General features: G+C 44.0%; 1 protein-coding gene and 1 long non-coding RNA gene across 8 annotated transcripts in view; both read right to left on the reverse strand.

Annotated features, from left to right (window-relative positions):
- The window catches only part of AUTS2 (activator of transcription and developmental regulator AUTS2), a 733,350-nt gene that overhangs the window by 560,716 nt on the left and 144,842 nt on the right, over positions 1–27,792 (reverse strand). The gene's annotated exons all lie outside the window — the stretch shown is intronic.
- Positions 5,804–27,742, reverse strand: LOC130599891 (uncharacterized). The gene is made up of 3 exons (XR_008972315.1): positions 27,654–27,742; positions 22,284–22,434; positions 5,804–6,108 (listed from the first exon to the last, which is right to left on the reverse strand). It is a non-coding gene; the product is annotated as an uncharacterized LOC130599891 (long non-coding RNA).

Genomic DNA, 27,792 nt, shown 5'->3' on the forward strand with positions numbered 1-27,792 from the left:
ACTGATTTTTCACTGTTTCTCCATTTACAGGCTCACAATGCCACAGCAAGAGCCAGAGGTGAGACTCCCATGACAAGAAAGCAAAAATAAGCAGCAAAGTTAGGAAGGGAAACATAAAACAGCACTGGGGATAGATGGTGAGCAGAGACCCAGCCTCGCCTTGTGGGCACTGCATGCATGGCTCCTCCTGTCATCAACATGCTCAAGATGTGCTTCAGGACCAAGACAACAGTGACAGGCACTGCAGCTTCTAGGAGACACCGAGGATGGCTGCTCTGCAGAAAACTTCTCATTTATTCTTCCTCAATTCTTTTAAACTCCTCTCAACAGTCTTTAGTGACTTCAAAAGGGGATGGCAGGCAAACCAACCCTATTCTTCCTGCCTGTGAATTACATCCACTTACCAGTATATCACTGTCTGACTGCTCATTTTCTTATCTCTCTCTTCATTGAGACAAAAGTGGTATCACAATTGCTGGAGTACATCAGTAGACTTTAACATGAAATCAGGCTGGCTTTCCTTCTGTAATCACCATGCAGCAGTGTGAACCTGACCCCTGTTAGCTGGGACGAGGCAGCACTCAGTCTCCTGTTCAGCAGTGGTCAAAAAGGGAATCTGGCATCAGTAACTGAAAGGATTTTCATGTCAGTTCAAAGGAAAGCTTAATCCTGGTATAGTTCTCTGCTTTCCTTCATTCCTCAACCCAACATACTGGTTCAGTAATGCACATGGATTCAGTGCATATCTCTTACAAAGCAGATGAACTGCACAGCCCCTTCTCTTCCCTATCCCTTCTGCTTCCATGCAGAAAATTAAAGACTGAGGGTTTCACAGTCTATACTAAAACCACTGGCTCAGCTGATGAGTGAAACACTTCTCCTGGAGGATTAATGTGGAATGGATGGCAAAGGAATACAATTACATTGTGGTTTCTATGACATTAAGCACACAGAGTATCTTTACTTGAGGGAACCTGGCAGTATCAAAACTCAGAGGATGAAGATAATCAAGGAAAAAAAGAAGTTTAACTTTAAATGACTTCCCAGAGAAATATACAGCTCTGCAAAGAGAGGACTGAAAGCTGCTGTGATCACCTCAGGAGGCAGCAATGCGTGCCACCTCCACCCAGGAACGCTGGCACAGGCAGCCAGAGCAAGATTGCAACATGGAGAGGCAAAAACTATGAAGAAAACCATCTGATGGACAGAGAGGAGGTGTAAGTCACCTCAGGAGGCCGAGAACAGCCAAGAGAGGTGAAAGAAAAGGACTGCAAAGCTCCAGGAAGCCTTAAGCATCAGGACTGGTGCGCAACAGCTTTAAGAGAAACCTCAAACAGCCCTCAGCAAATAGCTGGACCAGCCTAACGAAGCCCTGGGGCTGCACGGGGCACCTTGGAGATGTAGAAGAGCCTGAAGAAGAGAGCATGGAGAACGGAACAGGAAAAGGGCACAAATCAGTGCAGAGACAGGACTGACTGACACTTAAGAACTGAGCTAGAAAGGGTGGCCCTTGGGAACCAAGCACAAATAGCCAAAGGGTATGTGAAAGGCTTGCATAGCATAGAGAGGACAAGGGAAGGAGGGAGGGATGCTAAGCGGTTTCTGAAAAGCACGGAGCAGAGGGACTGCTGTAGCAAAGACAAGAGTCCATCTCCAGCAAACTGGAGCAAAGCATCTCTGCCAGCCTGGCAGTATTGCACCTTTGTGTCTCCGAGTGTGGAATGCAGCCCTGTCATCAGCTGTAGCTCGTTTCATTTCTCCCCATTCATCTTAAACAAGAAAACACTCTAGAAAAGGAAGTCTCATCTAAAGCTAAAGACTACTATTTGTAAAGGCACAAGATACTCTTTGCAAACACAAGGCTAAGACATACCACTGTGGATTTCTTCCTGACAGAACTCCCCAGCAGAACACATACAAGGTAATCGACCGTAAGCAAAGACACTGTAGCACAAAGTGCTCGTGGGGTTGCCTCCTAACTCGACAATGAGTTTCTCTTTGTGCTCTACCAGTAACCTGGAAAAAAAAACCCATCCTGTTCTAAATGTAGGAATTCTCCCTTTTCTTTGCACTCATACTCCATCTGCCTCTCTGGCCTCCTGATGCAGCGATGCTGCTCTTGGGCTATCAGCATCCTGCTGAGAGAAATGCTAGTCAAACCCCCAGCATTTAAACTACCTACAAAAGGCAGCAGTCAGGCTAAGGCCACAGAGCTCAGGAAAAGGTCAAAACCACAGAATTAGATTTATTAATTACATGACTTCTCATTGAGTACAACTGAAAGCTTCCATGGACACTGACACTCTAGCTGATTTAAGAATTAAATAATGATTTCTTAAAAAGAGAAAATAAATCAAGCCTAAGCGGTTAGTCAGGGCAGTTTCTGCTTCCTTTTCTTTATTTGCAAGGTCAGTCTCAGCAGGGGCAAAGACAACTGCACAGGAAAACCAGCCCAAAATCCAGCATAAACACCAGGGTACAGAAGTTAGCTGTTTTCTGTTGGCACCTTGCTAGAGAAAGATGAGTAGCTCCGTGTTAGTGGAGAAATCTCACAAGCGTCAGGTGGAGGTGAGGTTCCAAGTTGATTCCAAGCACAAAGGACACCCACTTCTACAACCAGGCAGCCCTGATGGGAAAGTCTCATGACCCCTCTGAGAAAGAACAGAACACCTTGGAACATCCCTAACAGGGATTTTTCTTCCTTTTCCCAGAAATGGGTTATCAATTACTTTCCCCCTTAGTGAAACCCAAAGGGAAGCCACACATAGGATTTAACCAGCCATGAAATGGCTATGACTAACATGCTCCCTTACTACATGCTGCTGTGTCAGCCCGGCAGAAAAGGATTCACTTCTCCTGGTGGTACAAAGCTTTATCATCCCTTTTGCCACACTGACTGAATGAAAGGGAAGTACTCATCTAACACACTTCCTACTATGCTTCTAGCCCCCTCTACAGGAAGAAGAATGGCATTTTTAAGCTCTACCACCTGCCAGCTCCTCCCTGGCAAACTATTTGCAGGTGTGGCATAATATATGTGACTGTTGTTAATGACTCCCTTCCTAACCCAATACATCAAAAGGTTCCCAGCATCCAAATTCACTTTGCTATTCCTCACTGACAGACTTCACTAGATTTTCTTTCTTCCCTGCATTGAACTCCATGAAATGTGCAGTACTTTAACACACCAACACTATTACTAAATTCTAAGTATATGGTAACTAGAGATATCTAAAAGACACCTTTAGAGGATGCCTCCAAGTCACAGCACTACATTTTGGTTTGCCATCTGATAAGTATCTCAACAACCAAGCATTTAAACCTTGGCTGTAATTTCAGCACAGCTGTATGATGAAACCTTATTTACAGCTGTGTCTTTCCCCTCTTCCTCTTCCCCCACTGAATCACCCTGGTCTATTTAGTCCTTAGTGGAGATGTGCATGAAAGGCAGCAATGGAGATGCACTATTTCAGACAGATACATGTATATATAAAATATTTAACACATAAGCCACAAATTTGTCACTCATTCACACCATGCCACCTACCAGTGGAAAAATGAAGGCACTGAAATGAACTTCTCGTACAAATCACTGGATAAAACACCAGGGAGTCACATTACTACCCAGTGCCTGTTCAGAAAAGCAGAGGGGCCTCATCAGGAGCAGTGACTTGGCCATGTGGAACTGCGTGTAAACTACTAACAACCTGTTCTTTTTAACATTTCTTAATTTACTATGTACTAAAGAAATTGTATTTAACTTGCTATATCTGCTACATGATTAGAAGCCAAGCATCCAGCTTCATACTTGTCTGATTTCAGAGATGACAGGCTACTCCAACTGATTTAAGTACTAGTGATATATACACCCCCGTGACTTCCTGAAGTTTAGCATGATCCCCACTTTGGCCATCAGCAGACAACCTCGACATCAGAATCACAAAACTGCATCTTAAACTCATAAAACCCCAACTTTTCAGACAAGGAAGCACAACACAGCACCCTTCCAGTTGGCCAGAATAAACTGGGATCTCTGGAGATCAACCACTGCGGAGCCAACGTGGCCAGGCTCCTTGGCCGAACAGCCTGGGAATCGAGTGCTGAGGATTTACTAAGAACATGATCTACATTTAGGTCTTTCTCCTGCAAAACAGTTCACAGAATAATCACACTGAGGGACTCTCATCCTGTGAGGCTTTGTTAATGCTGTGCTGGTTGCCTTCAGAGACTGCTCATCACGCACAGGAGCACGCTGTAAAAGCGGAATGCTGGCTTGAAGGAGGCACGTCCTGTAAATGTCAGTGGTTTTCTAAAGGTTAAGTAAGCATCTTGAGAAAGGCCTCCATGCTCATGCGCTTCACCTTAGTGCAAGCTGATAAAGGATTATTGGAGAAAGAAAACCTGCAAACAGATAAAAAGCTCACAGGTTGATGATGAACAACGGAAATTTGCTGTTCCCAGTGTACTGTAGTAGATTACCAATGGCACATTTACCATTGTTAATTATCCCAGCAAAGTACTAAAGACTGTTTTCTTCTGCCTAATTAATTACCTCATCTACAGCAGAATGGTAATTCATAGAACACGATCGTTTCTTAAAGCTACGGAAGCTTCTCCTCGAGTCCCCCTCTGAAACATCTGCTCTTAAGGTAAGAATTACTGGTAACCATGAGGACCCAGTAGCTTGGTGAACTGAGCCTGGAAACAAGCCCTAAAACCTAAGCGGGCTTTCTGCTGCACCATAAGCTTTATTACTGATGTTATCTGAAAGGAAACCATAACACACACAGCACCCAGGGTGAGAAAGGTGGCTTCAGAGGGTGGGAGGACACACCTCAACACACCTTCTGCCTACCTTCCCTTTCCTATGGTAGTTCCCCACCACTTCACTATTAAAGCACCATAGAATCAGAACAAACTAAATGGATGCCAACTACTGCACTATGAAAAGAGGAAGAAATGTGATCTTTTCAATGGGGACAGAAGACAAAAGAAGGGAAATGGGATCGAGGTAAAAAGAACTGATACCAGCGGGCCCCCCAGTTTCTTTGTATGTCTAGAGAGTAGCAGAAAGAATTGAGAAATGAGGGCAGAAGGGAACCAGGGATGGAAGCTGAATGTGAGGAACATTGTAAGAAAAAGCAGAACGAGGAACAAAAGATGATGAGGAAACAAAATGAACTGCAGAGAAGAAAAATCCTCCAAGGGAACAGCGAAAAACAAAAGAGCAAAAGCAGAACAGCATCAAGTGGGGGAGGCTGGAACAAGAATCACTGAAACAGCTCCAAAAGCTCAGATATCTCATGGAAAAAAAAAAAAAAAAGCCACAACCTATAAATAGAAGAAAAAAGAAGGGTAAAACCAAAAAGATTAAAGGCAAAGGAGAGATTAGCTTTAAAGATTACCCTACAGAAAGCTTGCAAATACTATAATAAGAACATAAGGCAGGTTACCACCAAAATGTCAGCCTCTAAGAGGAGTCGCAGAAGTTCAACCAAAACAATCAGCCCTTTCCCAGGCATAGATCCTTCAGCAGAAAATGGTACTTAGTCTGGAAACCAGCCTTTCTGATCACAATACAAAACTGCTACATGTTGAGTATCAGCAGAAAAGAAGAACTCTACCTTAAGAGTTCTGGTTTTAGTAGTAGATGGCACTGGAGATGATACCAGAGTGGAAAACAGCAAAAGTTTATAGCAGTTCCTGCTCTGTCTGGCTGTAAAGGGGATGCAGTTAGACTACAACAGCGTTAAAACACTACCGGCAGAACCATTTGACTCATGTTTGAGTTTAGCAAGGCAAACGTGAGGAAGGGCAGCTCCCATAACCTGAACTACAGACAAACAACTGAAAAATCAACACCAGGAATCAGTGAAGATGTACAAAGTTGAGTGTTTCGTGACTTAAAGCACTTTTGTTGCCAAAGGCTTGCCAAGTGACTTGGAATGACTGCCCTTCATGCCTCCCCTCCCTTCCGCATTCATCTGTGAGGCAACCGTTCTCATTCATGTTGGCAATGTGATTGCTGTGCAGTTCAGAGTGGACCAGCACAGCTTACTCTGCAGCTCCTACTTGAGTCCAACTTAGACGTAAGAAGTTTCCAGTCTCCTAAAGCAGCAAAAAGCATGAAAAATCCTTAATTTCCATTGCAATTATTTCTGAGCTCCTTCGTGGCAATCTTCATCTGTCCTTGAAAGAGCGTCAGCGCAGACGCTGTGGTAGGTTCAGTATGAATCTAAAGAAAAGACAGTGCTACTTTGGAATACATTTGCTCTCTGCAATTGTAAGACAACAATAACAAGACATGATTTTTGAAGAGAAACCCTTTGGTATAATCTGAATGAGCAAAATCAAACCATTCAGTCACATTTTTCAGAGGGGGGCCGCATTCTTTGCATTAATATAGTATTTTGCAAATCCTCTCAAGTGCAGCAGCACACAAGGATGTGGTTTGTTTCTCTTTCCAACAGTCATCTGCAAGCAATTTCATTCAGTTAAATATCAGAATTCAATTTTAGCCATAGTAGTGCTTCTGTGCAAAGGAAATGATGGTTTAAATAAGCATGCAGATGTGATCCTGCAGACTGGGGCTTAAAAAAAAAGAGAAATCTCTAAAGGGGACAGAGGCTGTCTACACACTGATTCCTGAATTGCTATTCCCAACTAGTTCACTGAGTGGACTATTTTACCCTGAAATTGAAGTTCTTAATACTGAGCTAACTAAAACCACTTCAGAAATAGAACCAAACTGTTCTGGAATAAGTTTTTCTTACTGCCAGAGAGAGATAATGAATTAAGAAGAAATACCTTGCTTCAAATTTAAAGATTGTTTTGGGGTTGAATTCCTACTGTTTTCTCTGTTTAGATGTGCTCGAATAAGCTTATGATACCAGTAATTTTGCACCAAGACACATATCTACCTCAGACTGCCCATTTCAGAGAAAATACCTTACTTCAGTTTATTTGCAATCTCTTCCAGGGGAGCACAAGCTGCATTTCTGCTCCCATGAAGGATCAGCGGGCAACGAGGCTGCTGGTAACCACTTCTCGCATGGAGAGAGAATTTTAGTACAGAAACATCCAGAGAACGACAAATACTTCAAATGCCTCCTGCAGCCACCACTCAACCCAACAAAGACAAACCCAGATTATCATACAGGGTTTAGCTCAACTGACCTCGTGTTTTCCAGCTCTCACTCAAATAGCTGGTGACCAGAGTTATAACACATTCTAGAATGGAGAGATCCTGTATTCTTTTTGTGCTCCTGCAACAGCTATTTTGGGACGTGGAATGACATCAACAATTTTATTCCAATATTTTGTTGGGAATATTCTTTCTTTTGTCCTAACGCAGAACGGGAACATTTCGATATGTCGGAAAAAGCCCTTTGCAGAAGCACAAAATCATTTCCTCTTCATCCCAGTCCTGTACATGGCTTGAGGAAGAGGAGCTCTGCTCGTCATGGGGGAATGCCCCTGAAGGAAGAAGCGTTCTGGGACAACATCTGGGTGTCCCATACCCGGGCTGCGCTAGCAGGCACGATGGAGCTTGATTTCATATAGAAAATGAAAAGCTCTGTGTAGCTCTTAAATATTTCATTACTGAAAAGGGAACACATCCAAGGAGAGCTTTGTTTATATCCTGGCAGAGTAAATGCAAAATATCACATGTTGGTATTTGTATTTATCACCTCTGTGCTTTGGGAAATGGGTAACCACACACACAGAGACTGAGCACTGGCAGCAGCCAACGCTGAGCAAACCAACCCCTTTCACCTTCAACCCAGGAACTTTTCAAACCGCTCCATTCCTAAAACTGAAATGCAATGATACCTTGCAATCAGAAACAAACTCTCCAGTGTTCCTGGAATGAAATAGTGCTAAACTATGCAGTAATGCCAAGTAAAGAAATACCTCCCTCTCTATAATAAGCCCACAGGAGACCACAGCCCCTTACAGAACTATTTGCTACCGTGGGATTATTGCTGAATTATTGCTCAAAAAGAGTCTAATAAAACTTGAGTAAAACCAGAACCATTCCCACTGTTATCAAAAGACTTGTGTGTATCTGCATAGTAAACTCTGTTATGGGGAATAAAAATGCGTGTAAAAACCCAGTCTGATGGATGTCTTCCTAACAAATATAAAGTATTTATCACTTTGCGATTCTTACTTCTTGACTCCAAGTAAAATATTTGGGGTTAGATGCCTAATGGCTATAGAATTCAAATGAGTTTTAACCAGAACACTGAAAAATGAAGAGGTTTTAATTTAAATTAAGGATTAAGCTAAAACAAGCCTTGTGCCACTGAAGACTAATTCAAAATACTGCTTGACAGACCAAACCAGTCTACATTATGGGCTAAGTATGTATGCCAGGGGTTTATGCTTTTGTTATTTGTACTAAAGCAACACGTGAATTAGCATTGTTCTGTAGTGCTAAAACAGGACTGGGAGTGCCCTAATTGCAGGTAATGTAAAAATCCATGGACAAAACTGCCATTTAATTCCATGGTACAGCGGCAACTTCATAATCTGGAGCCTTCACAGCTTGCCATCAGAAAGGTGGAGAGAAAACACCTAACAGAAAAAGCCACAAAGAAAAAAAAGACTTAAGCCTATTTCACAGAACACAAACGAAGGCATAGAGAGAACAAACGACGTGTTCAGCATTGTATGGTTATTGGGAAAAGAGCCAGGAATAGAATTCAAAGTGTTGATCTACTCTTAACTCCCAGGTTTCCTAGTGCATAACCATTTTTCATCTTCCTTTAAGTCCCTGCCACCCCCCAAACACATTAGTCACAGCAGTCCTGAATCCCAGTTTCTTAAGCGATGGGCAGTTAGCATGAGCCTGGGCTCCTCTACCAACTCGGAAGCTGCCCTCTGGTGTGGGTGTTGATCTCAGGACTCAAGGTCTCTACTGAAGGTGCTCCAAAACCAGGTTCAATTTCCATGTGTACTGAGCACCCACACTTCCCATCACCATCAAAAGAAGGGTGCTCTGCTGCTCTACAAGCCAGGCCAGGAGATCCAAGTGTAATGCTGACTGCAGCAGGGTACCAAGCTAAGCAGAGTAATAGCTGCTAAATGAGAGCTGTTAGAGTTGAGGAGGTCGATGCAATGTTACTGCTGTGCTGTTACACTGAGAACCCTCATGCTCAGATGCCTGCAGTATTTCCTGGGAGTTAAAAATGGATTTTACAGAGTTTCATTAAAAATAAATAACCTACTTAAGGAAGAGGGCATAAGAAAAGTATTACCAAAGGTAAACATAGCACGAGTTTCAACTAATGTTGACACAGCACAAAACACAAGTCAAATATTTGTCAATGAACTTTTAAATGCTATTTACAGGAACTTCTGTTTGTATTTTTTCGTTGTAATATTTTGACACTTTGTTATTATTTATTCTTTTCCCAAGGCAGGCTTTGCTTTGCTGACAACCTTTTTTAGATATATATTTAAACCACATTATTCATATACTAATCTCTAAAAAATGTTTCTCAAAGTGTGTTATCCCCAGCATTTAACCACCAGCTTGTCATAAGCTGAGCCCTGAAACCTCAGCGCTTCAACAAGAGACTCCACGGCAACCACCTGCTTAAAAGAAGAAGGGGAAAAGGGCACATTTCTGGATGACAGATAACAGGCATTTTTACACTGACAGAAAGATTTATGGCATTTAAATTGCTCAGCCAAACTACTACAATGTAATTACTGAAGTTCAGATGGCTATCCTGTATTTGAATGCACAGCTATACTCCACTGCAGCTACTTGTAGATAGCTTTGATGGGCTAATTTGCAATAAAAAGTAAGATTACAACAAGAACCTTGAAGAGTCAAGTTGGCTGGTGTGATGTTTAAAAAGCAACTTTGATTTCAATGCTCTGCCAGCTATACTGAGTTCAGCTCGGGGGGGCCAACACAGGAGGGATGTGGACCTGTTGGAGCGAGTCCAGAAGAGGCCATGGAGATGCTGCGAGGGCTGGAGCAGCTCTGCTCTGGAGCCAGGCTGAGAGAGCTGGGCTGGGTCAGCCTGGAGAAGGTTCCTTAAGGGGAGACCTTAGAGCAGCTCCAGGGCCTAAAAGGGCTACAAGAAACGGGGAGAGGGGCTTTGGACAAGGGCCTGTAGGGACAGGCCAAGGGGAATGGCTTTAACCTGCCAGAGGGGAGACTGAGATGAGCTCTTAGGCAGAAGCTCTTCCCTGTGAGGGTGCTGAGGCGCTGGCACAGGGTGCCCAGAGAAGCTGTGGCTGCCCCATCCCTGGCAGTGTTCAAGGCCAGGTTGGACACAGGGGCTTGGAGCAAGCTGCTCTAGTGGAAGGTGTCCCTGTTCATGGCAGGGGTTGGAACTGGGTGAGCTTTAAGGTCCCCTCCAACACAAACCAGTCTGGGATTCCATGGTATTGATTGTGTCAGCTGGCTGGTAGTTAATAAACACCAACTAAAATGACCTCATATTTCTAGGGCAAGAAGCACAAGTAGTACCCACGTCACCTATTCCGAAGTCACAGGAATGTGTTACAGGGACAGTCATTGTCAAAATCTGCTTTAAAGCTTCTTAAAGCTCAAAAGCTTGTTGGAATTTTGGATTTAAGACAAAATGCTAAACTCATGTCACTCTAACAGTGTTGGGAATCTTGCCATAGTATGTCCCACACTAGACTGAACAGTTTTAGTTCTAGCTCACAGTTTAAATAAAAACTCCCTCCAACACAAGAAGACATCCTCCCTGTGTTTCAACATCTGCTGGAAACCAACCTCAAAGCTACACAAAACTTAGAGCCTTTTCTGGAGTTTCATCAAGTTATGCTTGGTTTTAGGCAAAGGTTTGGGCCAGAACTGAGCTATTTCACCAGAACCATCCCACCCATGCTGAACAGAAACCACCATCCAGCAGAGCTCATGTCTATCAGTCAGAGCTGGAATTACACAGGACAAGTTTTCCGCTTAGAATTGATGCAGAGAACAGAAACACCTTAAGTATCTAACCCGAGTGCTCCAGCCATAGCAGAGCTCTCCATATGAGAACAAGTTCAGCCAAGTTCCCAAGGGGAAGGAAAAAAATCCTACGAAGAGAATAGAGTTGTCTTCAAGAGCTGACAGAAGTTCAGATACAGCTAGTCAAGTGCAGCCAGTTATGATTCAGCTGTATAATAGCATTTGCACTGACAGACAAGACAATCTTTCTTACAACTGTCTGTAGCTTTTTGGCTTGAAGAGTCTTGATGCTCTTATAAATTGCGATTTCCCATCACATTCAAGATGTCTATATATTTTTACAGGACACAAGGCATTTGTATGGCATCTGTTACAAAATATATATTCTTACAGCCTAGGAAATGCATTTCAAGCCTTTCATACATTAAGTCTGATTTATTCAAGCTCATGGAAAAAAAGCAATCTGTCTTGAACATAGGATGCACAAAGAACTGGGGTGTCAGAGACTGGCTACTGATTCCTGCCCCTCAGCAATAGGACAGGGAAAAGTTACCTTGACCTGAAATTGATGTAAATTTGAAGTACTGCAACCTAAAATACTTCAAGAATGTAATTCTGATCCCATTTACCTGACATCATTAATCTGTAAAGCACTGATCATCAGTCAGTTACGAGAGGTCACTGCAGCTGTCAGAGAGCATCCCTGTTTACAGAGACATTACTCTTTTAAGCACAGATACCGAGTTTTTACACAGATCACTTAGAGGTACCTCTAGCTGAGGCAGATCCAGTGCTGCAGCTTCCAGGGATGGAAAAATGCATTAACACACCCAGTAATGTATTGGTTATTCAAGTGCTTCCCACGGCAGTTCCTGACCACCCTGTGCTCCTGCCAGGCACTATGCATTGAGCAACAGCCTCCCCCCTAATTCACACTGCAACAGAGCTATCAAAGCCCAGAGGTGCAGCTACCTCAAAGAATCTTTAATGTTTGATATTCCTCATGTCTCGTGGTCTCCAGTGACGATCCAGCAGTGTTACAGCCAGCACTTCCCTACCAGGCTCCCAAGCCCAGTCAAGAGTACCAGTGGATGGAGCCACATCAGCACGACTCAGCAGTGGTGGGTAACAGCTCTGCTGAGAAACCCAAGCATGACAAGGGCACTGCAAAGACAAGATACAAACACAGCACTGCACTGGATGGCTGCCCTGAACACCCTCTCCTGAGCACAGCCTTGCTAGGGTACTACACAGGGGCCTGGAGATGGCACAGAGCAGATGTGCTGTGTAGCAATTGTTTCCACCTCCCCTTTGTATCACTTGCCCAGATACCTTATAAGATCCCTTGTGAACAACCCAGGAGTCACAGATGGTAACTTTTACACCTCTGCTGAGAGATTTCATGCTTAATTATAGATTGTCATTATTATTATTATCATTATTATTAATAATACACACCCTCATAACTTTCTGCTTTAGTTTTGGTGCATTTAATTCTCTTTGCACCCTACTTATGACCCCTTCTTCCAGAGTCTAAGTCTGCAAAAACCATACTCAAACTGTGGGATGGAGCAAGCAGGCAATGCCCTGCTGTAGGACCATGCAGTGCTAAAGCACATGCCTTCATTCAAACAAGCTTACACTGCTGAGTGTTCGATCCAGCACACAGAACATCATTTAGGCAGATACACAGTGCCCTGCTTCACTCAATACAACAGCAGGAAAAGGCAAACAACAACCTCCACACTTCAGATGAGAGAAAAAGCTTCACCATGACACCAGTTTGGAAGAGATTCACAAGAATGTTTCAGTAGCAGCTTTTTACAGAAGGGGGACAAGCACAGCAGCAGCTGCCTTTTGTTACCAGCTCAAGTGGGCAGGCACTCCAGGGAAAGTGTGGAATAATGCAGAGAAAATGCCTGTTAAGGCAGCAGAATGAAGCAAATATTCAGCCTCAGTTCAACCGTGTCTTTAACACAGCACACACAGGCAGGAATTGCACTGCACAGTCATAGAGCTTCTTCATAGTGGGTACCAGAAACAGCAGAGTCCAAGCAGGAGCACTCCTTCCAGCACACAGGGATCCTCTGAAGCTTGCTGCTCCAGCAGATACAGCCAGACACACCACACATGGCACAGCGCGCGTTACTGTCCCAACAAACTGATTTAATCTAGAAACCATAGTTCAGGCTTTTGTCCTCAGAAACCACAGCCCACACTTGCTTGGCTTTTAAATAGAAAACACCAGCCCCATGGCAGTATGAAACACAGTCATTTTAATTCACCCTTAAAGCATGTCTGGAGAACATCAGTGAGTCAGCCAAAACACATGGGCAGCTTGCACAGGGAGAGTGACCCGCTCCTGTGGGTACCTTGCCAGGACGATGTGTTTTACAGCAGGAAATGGAATGTGCTTTACCTTATCAGTGATGCTTAACTGAGCCGCATATTGGACAAAACCCTTCAGTCAAATCTCCCTAGGTTTTGGATTTAAAGCATACCACAACCTGCCTCAAATAGACCTTGGTATAACAATAGTCATTTCACAGCATAGTGGAGTCATAAACTGGAAATGGTATCAGCTCAGCACTGCAAACTGCAAGTCTCAGTACAAGAGCCAGCCCCCAGTCTGACATCAGCAAAGCAGTTTTAGGTTTAATGATGCAGAGCCAAGCTGATCAGTGAAAAGAAAACAAACCTCTGCTACAAGTTTCCTTCTGCATCACTGATGTGTGCAGGATTTCAGCCACCAGCTTCAGCAGGGACCGAGATGACCTCTGTCAGAGCCACACCAGAAACCTTTGTCCCTGTCAAATTTAATTGCTATTTATTAATAAATCATTTTTCCAAGCAGGAATTTTGCTTTGAAGAAGTACCAACACAGGCACATACATTCTTAGCATTTAGTCTTCAATACAACATGAATGTGTGCTTCAGTGTGATATCGGTCTGGGCTTGACTGATGTCCACAGTGTGGATTTAAGTGGTCACTAGCTCAAATATTCAGGGCATTCATCTGTCTGGCAATACCACCTTCCACAAAACCTCTGTTTGGGAGCTGACAAAAGCCAGTCATACTAGTATAACAAGGTTTATTTCTCCAGATCAGCTCTCAAATGTATCACAAAGTGCAACTTTACTTGAAACCCCCTCTCCCCCCACCCAGAAACCAAAGGGTTTCTTCTAAGACAGACCACAAGACATCAACAAAAGCATTAATCATCAGTTTCCAATTAACCATACCTACATCAAAGAGTGCGATTATTACTCCTTTAAAATATTAATAGAGATAAGGTTGCACAGATTTTTGATGTTCTCCTTGGATTTCACACAATTCCCAATGATTGAGAGAGCAAAGGCCATGTTCACCAGCAGAAACATGCCCAGCACAGTTCCTTCCTACAGCTTCTAAATTGAGAGGGGACGTATCAACTGCTCCAGTTAAATTGAAGCGGTGCCCTGCAGCATCTTCCCTGGGGTGTGGACACTGGGAACACTTGCTTGAACTCCTAAGCAAAATCTAGGTGAGATTTCCCTTTCTTGCCAGGGGATAATTTGTGTTAACACCAACACCTCCAGAAAGATGTAGCTGCCTCCAGCTCAGCGCTGTGTGTTGTCACACCAGGGAACGTGGGTGATGCTGAAAGCCAGGGTGGGAAAAAAAAAAAAAACAGAAAACAGAGAATGCAGCTTCTATGTTGAATTTTAACTGCAATATTTGGCAAACCCAATGTCATTTTGGGTCTGGCTACATGATTATTACACAGCTGCAGTGAGAGACAGAAGAAATGATCACCATGTGACAATACAGCAACATTTTGTGATATAAAGAGCACAGCCAAAGCCTCCTTCACCAAATAAAGAAATTACACAGTACTGATAGAATTCAGGGAGCTGTTTTGACTAATTCAGATACTTTTCAAGCCCCAAAATCAAATTTCTGTGTTTACCTGATGGTAAATTGAACACTGAAAGACGAGATTAATTTTTTCATACTGAAATTCGAAGCATTCCACACAACCCCTTCATGAGAGGATGGAGCAGAAAGATGTGGTGCAGAGGGTGGCTGTGACATTACAATAGCCTTTTGGTGCACAAGTGCTTATGAAAAGCCTCAAAGCCACAGGAGGCTTCTCTGGAGTCTGATGTTTTCTTCAACTCGGTCAGTTACTAGCAGAGATCTTGCTAAAACTATCACACATAACAAACATTATCTCACAGTCTATTAGGCTATAAATACTTGGTTCTGGTCACAACCTATAAAGGGAACTGAAGTGAGAACTCATTTTGACTGACACATCTGTAACATCAGACACATCATCAGCCCTGTATCTGTTCCAGACAGTCCTAAAGCCTGAGCAAACCTCAGCCAGGAAACCACTAAGCAAATCACTTCTTCAGCTCAGGTCTTCCAGGTCTGTGCTGTAGGTGCAAGGATCAAATGCTGCTGACAACACACAAGAGAAACTGTTACCCAAGCTAAGTCAAATGCAACCTCTGGAGGATACACACAGAGTAATGCTGGAACAGAGAGCTGACACACTCTAATGACTGGAATCTCCTTGCAGATGCTTTCCCTGGCACCCCATCCATGTTTAACAAGAGCAAATAGGACACCTAGCAAAGAACAGGGCTTGTGCATGATTCTGATGCTCTAAAAGAGGCTAGAGGGAGAGGGAGCAGGAGAACAAACATTTAATTCCCTTGTAAAACAGATGACTGCATTGTAATTTTCTAGCAGCTGCTGGCAACAGCCACCACACTCTCATATTCCTATTAACCAAGCTGCAGCTGATTTATTAGAGGCTCAGATACATCAAAACAAATGACTGTAACATCATTTATATTACTATTTACAGCTCTTTAATAGGGTTACACGAAGGGGCAATGCAGCACAAGCTGGAATCTGGTTACAAGTCTGTCAAGTAGCAGCAGAGTACCTTTCCGCTGCACCAGGCCCTAGCACCAAGCTCCCGTGTATCATTCCCAACAATTCCCTGTGTGTCTGTGAGGTGCAGGTGTGCTGGAAAGCGGTGGTGCCAGAGACAGCAAGTCTTCCTAAGCTGCACATATACTCAGTGGTCTGCTGCTAGTCAATATAATGCTGATTTAACACCAAAACAAGCCCAAAACATAACAAAACCCAACCCAACCCTGTGCCCAGCAGTGGGACTCAATCAAACGCTGCTGCACCAGGAAGGGATCAATGTTATCACTCCTCTGCAGAGCACGCTGCTCACACAGCCAAAGGCATTCTGTTTCCAATGGGCTGTGTCCAAAGCAGCCAGGGATCAATATCAGCCCCAGGACTGAAGTCAGCCCATGGTCAGAGCTCTCTCCTGGGCTGCCCGATGGTCCCCTTAAGCCACGGATTCCTAAACCCTGTTTGCTCAGGTGTCCCCATTGGCAGGCAGAGAGGGATGTGCCCATTACAGAGGTACCCTGGACCAGCAGCAGTTCCTGGCTCTGGGCAGGACACAGCAATGCCACCCAGCCTAGCCCTCTCTAGGATGAGTGCAGGCATGAGCTCCCTGGAGGTGACATGAAAATCTGCTTCCTCCTCACCCCCATCTGAGTAGGAAAACAAAACCTACCAGGCTTTTTATCTCCTTTTCTCACACCATTTTGAGTTAGCATACCTGAACTTAGTGGCACAGCTGCCACAGTCTGGGAATCACAGTCCCAAGTCACTGATGTTAAACCCAAAACTATTAGGATTGGAAAGTGAGCGCATCAGAAATCAGCATGTGAGTGGAAGGCAGGAACCATTCAGGCTACTTCAAACCCTGACTTAAGTCATCTACAAGGATCTACGTAAGGGAATGGAGAGACAGGACAAGGAGGAATGGCTTTAACCTGCCAGAGGGGAGGGAAATTGAGATGAGCTCTTAGGCAGAAGCTCTTCCCTGTGAGGGTGCTGAGGCACTGGCACAGGGTGCCCAGAGAAGCTGTGGCTGCCCCATCCCTGGCAGCGTTCAGGGCCAGGTTGGACACAGGGGCTTGGAGCAAGCTGCTCTAGTGGAAGGTGTCCCTGCCCATGGCAGGGGTTTGGAACTGAATGAGCTTTAACGTCCCTTCCAACATAAACACGTCTGGGATTCTATGATCTTCTCCATGCAGATGGGTTTTAGTCTCAAAATCACATACTCCCATACACCCAAGTGGGATCTGTGGGGTCCCCACTCCCTATGCCCCACTCCTTTGAGCACAGGTTCCCTCAAAACCCAGCCTCTGCCAACATGACTTAATCTCCCACATTCCCTGAAGAAGCAACACATCATCACCACAAGCCATGGATGGCTCTGTCTACCAAGAGACTATTCTGAGCAGTGACAGACTACCTCATCTAAAGACTCTTCTCTACCTGGAATGACATACTTAAAAGGATTTTTAAATTAAAAGGGAGCTCTGTATTAAGAACATAAACCCTTTATCAGAGGTGTTGATGAAGGCAAATGGAAGATCCCTTTGCTGGATAAATTTCACAAGGAATTCCCAGCCCACCCCACAAATTCTGAACCAACGCGTTCAAGCCTCTGGTTTTCTCTAACCCATAAAAGCTCCAGATAGTCAAATATTATGCTTCTGCTTTTTAAATATTTCCATTTAAATGTAGATTTTGACCTTCTTGCCAATGAAATATTAATAAGAGAATAAAATATATATTACTCTTCTTCTGAGGGAGAGGTCTCTCTAACTCTGTCATGTTCCCCATCGGTTTTTTTGAAGAGGATTTCTTTAAACCATGGTGAATTTATTCTTCATTCCTACCTTTTTTTAGGCCACGGCAGCTGAAAGCAGAAAGGTGATCCCTTTATTTTTCACATCCCAGGGGAAAGAAAAGGGGTAGAAATTCTATTTCTCTAGATCAATGAAAAGTAAACAAGGACACCAAAGAAACTATATCATTTCCAGCAAGATGCAAAAGGCTAATTTAATTTGAAGTAACTGTGTTCCTAAACAAGGAGACAGTATAAAGATTAACTGAGACCTCCATTTCTTTATATAACTGCAGCCCATTAAGTGGAATAAAACTCACAAATTGCCCTGCTTATCCATCTTTATCTTCATCATTGTTCCAAGATGAATTCTCCCTCCCCTCTCCACAACATTATTTATCTTTCTCACTCCTCCTTTGTCGTTAATGGAAGGGAAAACAACAAAATACATCATGGTGCTGCAGCACTAATGCAGTACTGCTTAAAGCGGATCAGTTCTGCTCCTGCTGATTTAAATGAGGGCCAGGCTGGACCCCAAGGATGCTCTACAGTCCTAATTACAGCTGCAGCAGGAGAAATGTTTCATCAATGCATGATAACATCCTCTTTTAAGACCATGGTAAGATGTACTCTAGAAACACAGGTGGCAAATCCTGTTGGTATCCAGCACAATATCCGCAAGGCTGTTGTTCTGGGTATTTGCCCCTGGGGTCCTGTTTCGGGTAGCACTGCAGTGCTACCGCACAAGTAGTGGGGAGTGGGACAGAAATCATCTAGTAAACTATGGAAGGATATAAGACAGCTGAAAAATCTCAACTGAGATGGACTGAGACCTTGAGAACCTGCTACTACCAGATGACAAATACGTCGTGTGATGAAGGAGACCCCGGGAGGGCTCTCAATCATTGCTGAGAGCTGCCCTGTGCTGGACGCCTTCTGGAGAGAGCCATAAAACAGAGATCAGCAATACCTCAAACTTTACTTACCAGCTTTTGCTGCTAGTTCTCATGCCAGTGCCTCTCTAATCTAACTTGTGGAAAGCATCAATCCTGATTTTTCAAGTATATTGCTCTTATTTGGCTAAATTACAGCCTTATGCCGTCATCCCAGGTACTCTCACCACCTCCAGAGCAGGGTGTAATTTACAGAGGGTGCAATTCTGAAAGGCAGATATTTAGAGCTAAGTGCCCAAATGCAGCTAAATTTCAATGAGCACAGGGTACCTAATTCTCTTACACACTCTTCAAATCCTAGCGCCCCCCTCTTTTTCTTTTCTCAGATGCTAGCAAGGAAAGGTCAACCTAATTTGTCATAGCAGCAAGTGAAGGCAAAAGATCAGCACACGCTGACAAGCTGGCTGAGAGGTTTCATTATAGAGCTGTTTACAGCATTTATTTCTCCTGTTGTCGCTGCTGTTTTCAGGGTCAAGGAATTGAGATCCCATTTCAGTAGCAGAGATCACTGGCCAGGGAACAAAACACTTGAATTTTACTCCCCTCTCCCCAGCTAGTTGACTCCTATGCCACCAACTGTTGAGACTGCGACCACAGCATTGTTGAAGTTTACATTAACACCTAGCGATGCTAAGTCTAACATCACCAGTCAGCATTTAAATGGAGTGTAACAACAGTCTTAATTCACAATAGCTTATCAGCCAATCAAGTCGACTAACTTGAAGTTTGTTTCCTTTGGAACATAACATTCTTTCTGTAAAGAAGAAATGCATCAGTGAATGATAATTTCTGAAGTAGTCTTTTTTTCACAGCTTTTTATATTCTGCAGTTCATATGGAAATGACCTAAATGTCTACACCATCACTAACACAAACACTTTACTATGTTTAACACCTGTTACCTCTAAGCAAAGGGAACACTGATGAACGTATGAAGGTTCTCATCAGCTGCTACCTTCACACAAAGGCCAGGTTCAGGGTCTGGCAAACTCACTAAGAGAGGGAACAGTTAGGACTGTCCCCAGGTCAGGAGATGCAGGCACCCACTGACTGGAGCACCCACAAATGGACAACAGGAACCAAGAGAGAACATGCCCTGGCACATGCACTTTGGCTGTTTTACAGTCCTCACTACAGCGCAAGGAATAGAGGAGCAGCTCTGCTGAGGCTGCTGCTAAATATCTCACAATTCAAAAAGGACAGCCGAGAGTCAAAGCAAGCAAATTGAGTGCAATTGCATGGCCAAGAGCCAAGCCTCAGAGATAAAAGACAGTAATGGAAGACCTTCAGCCACAGCCAAAAGTTCAGCTGACAATAGGATTTCTGTTCCAGTAACAGGAAAAGAGGAACCTTTAGGTCAAGTAAACCACATCTCCTGACTCTGCCTCAAAAGCCTGCTAAAAAGGTCAAGAGATTTTGTATCTCCCAGCTATGTGATGAAAGGCTGTGCCACATACCCATTTATTTCATATTGCTTTTGTCAGGTGATGGCAATATTCACATGTGATGAATAGATCTGCAGGCAATGAAATCGCACATTCACATCTCCCATGTCCACATCATCTTGCCTATGCGCTGAAGCCAAACAGATCAGTATCTTTACTTGATCTGTTTAGCTGAGGACAAGCTAGAAAGAGATTGAAGAGGTTTTGAACTCTGAAGGAAATTAAGGGTGAAAATTACTCCAGAGGAGTGCTGTGGCAGTTATGTAAGCATCCATCCACATACTGTTTTACTTGGAAAATACAAATGGGATTTCAGATGGTCTAAAGGCCTTTGGCTGGCCCTCTGCATGGCCAAAAATCTCCTGCTGCCTCAAAACCACAATCAGTATTTCTTTGTGTTAGCAAATGTAAAATAAAACAGGGAACAAAACCAATATAAACTTCAGTGTGTGGGGTTTTTTTAATCTCCCCTTTTCAAAGACTTTCAGGATAACTGGAAGAACCTAACTCCCAAGGAAGCATACACAAAAACCCCACAGAGTTAGCAGGCAGAGAAACACATTCTCGTGAGCAATTACTTATGCCCCTCCACAAGCACACAACACTATCACATCAACACACTGCCTTAAGAGGCACTCTGCACCAGCACAGAAACACAAAACAGAAGAGATTCAGTGACAACACTTGAGCCTTTTCCTCCCACTCTGCACTCAGCAGCTGTGATCCCCGAGAATCCATCTTCAGGTAAGAGCCCGCAGAGGCTCTCCATTCTGGGTTTCTTTCCCCATTCAAATGGCCAGCAAGAGAAGAAAGCTCCCAACCCAATTTATTTAAGTGTCTTCAGCAATATCCTTTACCGAATTTCAAAGAGCTGCTGGCAGTTGTTAAGCTGGTGCTGTTTAACTTGGACAGCTGTCCACCCCGGCTGAGATGACCAACTCACTTTACATCACCGGCTAGCAATCAAATAATAATTACTTTGAGTTACTACAAACTGGAGCTGGATTTGAGTGAATGATTTCAGAGCACTGGAATCCATTACCAATAACCCAAACCATCTGGGTTCTTGTCTCTGTTACAAAGAAAGCAGCAACTATTCCAAACATTAATTCAGACACTAAGTACTAGCTGGCTCACCAGTCCATGGGAGCAGTGGCACGTAGAGTTTGACATAATTACCTCAAGATGGAAGCTAGACGGACATCCTATGGAGAGCGGTTCAGAGTTTACATTCTGTGCTGCATTTAGCTCTCTGGAGTTATATGGAAAAGGTTTGTATTCAATAAAAAGCTCCATTTAACATTATTTCCTTTGCAAAGGCAAGCTGGATAACGCTGGTGGAAAGCGAGGGTTGTGCAAATGTAGCTTGCAGCCTCCCAGCAAAAGGGAAGCCAGCTGACGAGCAGGAACTGTGATTCCTGTAACAACTAAGTTAGACTCTGCAACAAATTGGTACATCCAAATAAACAAATCCCTGAATCCCCTCCGTTTGCCTTTATGAAACAAATGAGTCAGTGCTGAGTAATCGTATTATAATACTGGGAAGCTTGTAATAGGCTTACAAACCATGTGTTTACAGGCTCATTATTGTTCAGGGCTTGCTGAGATAATAAGGAAGCTATGTGAGAAGCACTTTGGAGTCAAAATCTTATCAGATATCTTTTGGAACCAGAATCAGTTTGTAATTCAGACAAGACTAGGTATGAAGGAGCGGGACTGAAGTGACTGAAAAGGAATGGTATTTCCTCACTTGGGACCAGAGATCTCAGAGATCTCTTCTTCAAAGCTACCATCTACACAAGGGAGGGCAAAGCTGAGAACAAAACATACATTCTCACCATTTTTACTGGACAAACTAAGGCTCTATGGAACCAGCCACCCCTCTGAGAAATCAGCTCTTCCAAAAGGCCAATTTCACTGAAGAAAGGAAAATGAAAAGCAGCATTTCTTCACTGTATCCTGGAAAGGATGGAGGTACTTTACACCTTGTTTTTCTCTTCCATTTGCAATATATAAGGGCATCTTTCTTTAACAATCTGGCAGAATCACACAAATAAACATCACAGGACATGTGAACCAGCCTATGGAGTGGAGCAGGCAGTTGCACTTCACCCTTATAAGAAAATCTGTAAAAACAAGATAATGATTCTCACTTTCTACAGATTTTTATTGTAAAAGTCAGCAGAACTCTACAAATTTTATCTGTTCTAAAAGCCACAAACCTGTTTCATCGGGGTTGTGTGTCCATTTCATTCTTAAAATTACCTCACCAGCAAAAATATGATGCCTCTGTCTTCTGACTGCTCATACTAAATTAGAGATGCTTCTCCCCTAAACACATTCGCGTGCAAACCCCAGGAGTCATCATTCGTGCTGTGACAAAAGAGAGTGGATATGCAATAGTGTTACAGATACTCCAGGAGATATCCTCTCCTGCAGAAGCATCTGTGAGAATTCAGCAGTCCACAACACTCACAGAGAGAACTCTGTGGTTTCTCCAGACACATAGGACAATGTGCCATGCTCTTAGCTTCAAGAAAGCTGGTTCCTCCACCTGCAGCAAATGGTCAACCTTGCTTATGTTGAGATTAAGGTGAAGAGCTCTAACACCTTCAAAGCTGTGGTAGGAGGAGAACTATTTGGCAGCCACCCTCCTTGTCTCCAGGGAAAGGGACAGTTGGGATCTATGCTAACCTATCAGGAAATCCACAAATCCTGAAACACTTTCTGTGTCAAAATTTTCTAAGGGACAGTGTAGAGTGGGCAGCAAAATGCCATATAAATTATCTTAAAAGCCAAGTTTCATGTCCTCAAGGATCAATTATTGCCTTTGTGTTTAAATGCATTTAATACAGCAATCCTGTAGAGGGGCAGGATCTTCATTGTTGTGGCCAGTTCAGCCCTGCTGGTCTGTTAATGGGATGGGTCAGCATGATGCCAACATTATGAAGGACAAAGAAAGACCAAGAATAAATCCCTTCTGACCCTGTGGTCACTTGGGTCACACTACAGGCTAGCATTATGTTTATCCAGCACCATTAACCTCGCTTCTCCAGCACACAACTAAAATCCAGCTGAAGCAAGGCAGCTCAGCCAGAACCACTGTCAGAGATGGACCCAAGGCCTGTCCTCACAGGAGCTGTAGCAAGGCATTTGTCTGCCCCAGTAACATGTGGAATGGCAACCACCATGCTGTGCACATGCAGTCACAAAGTCATCACAGAATCCCAGACTGATTTGGACTGGAGGGAACCTTAAAGCTCATCCAGTTCCAATCCCTGCCACAGGCAGAGACACCTTCCACTAGAGGAGGTTGCTGCAAGCCCCATCCAACCTGGCCTTGAACGGTGCAGCCACAGCTTCTCTGGGCACCCTGTGCCAGTGCCTCAGCACCCTCACAGGGAAGAGCTTCTGCCTAAGAGCTCATCTCAATCGCCCCTCGTGTCAGGTTAAAGCCATTACCCCTTATCCCATCACTACATGCTCTTGTAAAACATCCTGGTATGCTCCTCTGTTCCCTGGAGGCTGCCAGTCCTCACAGCGCCACCACTGCAGCACCATTACCATTTTGCTCTAGTCACAGTTGCTACTTCAACCCTCTGCACCAGCCCCAGCCCTGGCAGGAGCATCCTTGGCTGTTTAAACAGACGTGCAGGACCCCACGGAGCTGGTGAGTGTCCAACTTCTGCAGCAGAACTGAGGCAAGACTTTGCCTAAAGCAGCAGACACCATGTCTTGAAACCTTCTGATTATGCAGCTGGGGAAGCCCTCTTCCTCTGAAATTACCAGGTAATAAGAAGAGCAAGAGAGCATGAGAGAAAGAACAGGGACAGGGTGGAGCAGAGAGGGAATATCTATGGCCTTCTGCACCCAATTCTGTCACTCTGACATTTCTTTCAAATACAATTATTTAAAGCCTCCTGATGGCAAAGCTGAGGAAATGGACTAATAGTAGCTTGTACGGTACCTCTCCATCAGGCAGTTCAATAAATCCTGGCAGTGCCGTGATTTGTGTTAGGAGAATGAGCTTTTCAAGAGCAGAACTATCACGTTACACCGTCAATAATCTCACTGTCAAACCCCCCTCCCGAGTAACCTCACCGACACTTCAGAAGCTTAATTTATAGATGCACTACTTGCCTTCAAGGTATTTTATGCAGCTAAATAATGGAAGCGCGTTATTATCCCAAACTACTCTGCACCTTTCACAAGTGGAGTTGAAGAACATGCAGGAGAACAAATCTATTAGCTCAGGGCTAAATTCTTCCCTGTGTGACACCTGTTTGATACCATCTACCACTAGTGGAGCCGCTTCCAAATTAGACTCCAGGAAACAGAAGCAGAATCAAGCTCTTGCACTTCCAGAGGAGGATTAGCATTTAAAGTGCAAAGCAGCTCATGGAGAAATGCCACAGGGTCTTTTCTTTGCATTGCTGTGGACCACTTGTAGCTGCAGGAAGCTTTACCCACTGCTTCCCTCACCTAAGAACTGCAATGGGCTGAAGTATCCACCCCGAACTTCAGGGCTAGGGTACTCACAACTACACAGAAGTTGCAAGTATCAGTGATGATAAATAAGTGGATCATCTAGAAAGATCTGGGCTCATTTTCAGGTACGGGGACATTTCCATAGAATCACTTTGCCAAATTGGAAAAGCTGGGCTTGTTTTTCTTTTCCTTAATGGAATAAGGGATGGGCTTTCCTCTCTCCAAAAGCTATTTAATGGAAGAGGCTGGATTTCATTTATTCCTGGCTCTTAATGCTGATCGGGCAAGAATTAGTTCCTTTAATGGGAAAGTATTTGTGCAACTATAACAAAGAATACCAGGGAGAGACTCTGGGCAGGCACCAAGCATGACAGTGCCATTGTATCCCACAATCTGAGAACTCCCAGCTGTTTCAACCAAGAACAATAAAAATTGGCTTGCTCCAGAGCAGGGTAAGCCCTTTACATAAGCCAGCAGCAAAAGTGTGGAAGACATCAGCATTTGCACATGTTCTTGGTTCCAATGAGTTAGAGAGAAGACTCAAACCAGTAACTCCAACCAAGGGAAAAAACTCAGCTCTACACCCAAATTCTGTAGCTTGGATTGAAGCATATCTTGCCAGTGACACATGCATATTCCAGACTGCACAACAGCAGAGTCCTTTTCTTGGTCAATACCTAATTAGACTGCTCCTTTTTTCAGTTCACAACTGAGCCACTGTAACAGGTTTTGCCTTTAAAGCTGGGCTTGTGCCCTTGCTCTGACAAAGGAAGAGAACTGAACTGCCCTTTATCCAAGTTATTCATCGGTTTGGTTTAAACAGCAGCGTTTCCTTGACTAATAAGTCAGATGCCAACAAATCAAGGTAATGATCCAAAGGTCAATCCACCAACAATGTCCCTTTTGCATATTCCTGACACTCAGAAGCTGACTATCTGCACAGCCAGCCTCCAACACCCTCCTGACAAGGGTGGCAAAGTCAGCTAAAAGCTGTCTGCAGCTCCCTGTCCTTTGTGAATGAGGAAACCCTTCCACTGCCTATACACACACCAAGGGCAGAACTGTGTTCCCACTTACAAACTGGGGTGGGACCCCAAAGTACCAGAGCGAGAAGGGTTTTAAACAACTCCACATCTCTTTGTCTCATCAGATCAAAGCAAGCTTGGCATCTGGTACCCCCCTTATAACTCCCTACAATCAAGTAAATTTACCAGAGCCTGCCAAAGCCACAGAATAAATGAATCTCAGCTTACTAACCATGCAAGCACATGTTAACTTCTTCTGGATGGAGCTTGAGCAGCTTAGCTACGTAACATAGATCCTATGCCCACTGCCCCCTTTCTTTTAGTAACACAAAACTCAGGATCGTTTCTACACAGTTCCAAAAGCAGCCTAGCAACAACAGTGAAAAGCACAGCTGCCTTGTCCTTCCTACAGTATACCATGGCAATAAATTTCCTATCCCCACCAGTTCAAACCCACCAAAGAGGCCAATTCACCTACCCAGTAACTTCCAGTGAGCAGCTCTGCACTGCTGGCTCCCCTAATGAAAGCCGTTCGATGACCAAACTTGGCTGATGCAAGGCATAAGCGAGCGCACAGCCCCCTTGACTGGCTAGAGAACAGTTGGGTTTTTTTTTCCCTCCCTCTTTGATCATGCCAAGGGTAAAACTGAAGATTGGTTTTGGCTCAGGTCCACCCTGTGTAAGGCAGAATGATCACCTGGTATTTACCTCAAAATCGTCTTCTCTTTCATACACAAACTGCTGTAGATTAAAGTCAGCGCCATGCGGCAAGGAAAGCTCCTGGCTAAGCCTCAGCCACACAAAGATCTCTGTGGGAATATTGACAAGATTGACTTCAATTGCATGTTTAAAACAAGTGTCAAAAAATATTTATGCAAGCTTTTTTCCACCCTATCTGTCCTCACTCCTTAATCCTGATGCAGTTGGAAAAGCAACTCGTGACAAGTCTGCAAGCAACCGTGGTCCAGGGGCAATATTTACACTCTGCTCAGGTCCAGGTATCCCCAGGGCTGGGAAAGGGCTCCTGGAACAGGCAGCTTCAGTCTCATGGCCCTGTTAGAGCTTCTTCATGCCTGCAGCACCGGTGGGAGCGTGGCAGGGAAGCTCTTGGCTGCCCCCTGCTCCACTCCAGCTTGGTCTCTTTGATCTCTACTTTGCCATCCATCCCACAGAAAAGTCAGTCTGAGTGACTGCACATTGCTGTGTGTTGTATTTCATGTCAAATCTGAAGTTCAGGGGGTTTCCTTCCCATATAACAGGAGTGGGTGCCTAAAGACAGGGGTTGATCTTTACTTGTTAATCCAAGGAGCAAGTTCTGCCCACACTCCCAACTGAACCACAGAAGCTAAAGTACAAACCAACAGCCTCCCTTGAAGGTGTACAGAGTCTCTCTGGCACATCAGCTATCCAACTGATGGGAAACCTGCAAATACATCTGAAGGCTTGATCCATCAGTGCTGAAAATTCTCTGGAATAATGGAGATGGCACGCAGTTGGGTTTATGTGTAAAAATGCCTGAGTAACACAGCCTCAAAATGAAGCTTCTCTTTCTTCCCTAGGACAGTTCAGATGGAGATGACAGGAGGAATCCCTAGATTCAAGACGAAAAATCTCATCAGGATGTCTTCTGTACACCAGCCAGGGCAGTGCCCTTCCAGACACACAGAAATGTCTTAACTTCTAAATGGTTTTTGCCCCTTACTGTCTTCTTCTCTTACTACTTCACCTTCTATCACTGTTCCTCATCTCTTCCCATCACAGTGTATATTCCTCTGTCTTGCTACCAACAGCAACTCTATTCAATACTCGTATCCAGAAAATGGCCACAGAAACACACAAATACACATACACAGGAGTTCACATGCCATTTGCATACTACAGCAATATATTCTGTGGAATCTGAGAGATGCTCGTAACTCCTGCCATAATATTTACCATTTCTGCTATTTCTCCTGCCCATCACTCATTTAAACTCTCACTTCTTTAAGGCACATGGTACACTGTCTCCCAAAATGGAACACTGCTCTCATGGGGGTCCTTCAACCAGAAGGGATCTATGAAATCATCCCACAGTATTACCTTTTGGTAGCCAGACACCTTAAACCAGCCACCTTTCTGGCTCTTTGACAAGAAGGAAACAAGAGCATCTGATTACACAGAGATGTCAGAGAGCATGTTACTAAAGCAACAGAGTGTCCCAAGTCACTCTCTAGCTGCT

The sequence above is a fragment of the Pezoporus wallicus genome, unplaced genomic scaffold (genome assembly GCF_028554395.1).
Source record: "Pezoporus wallicus isolate ANWC-B61680 ecotype Strahan unplaced genomic scaffold, APGP_CSIRO_Pwel_v1 contig_8705, whole genome shotgun sequence".
NCBI lineage: Eukaryota > Metazoa > Chordata > Aves > Psittaciformes > Psittacidae > Pezoporus > Pezoporus wallicus.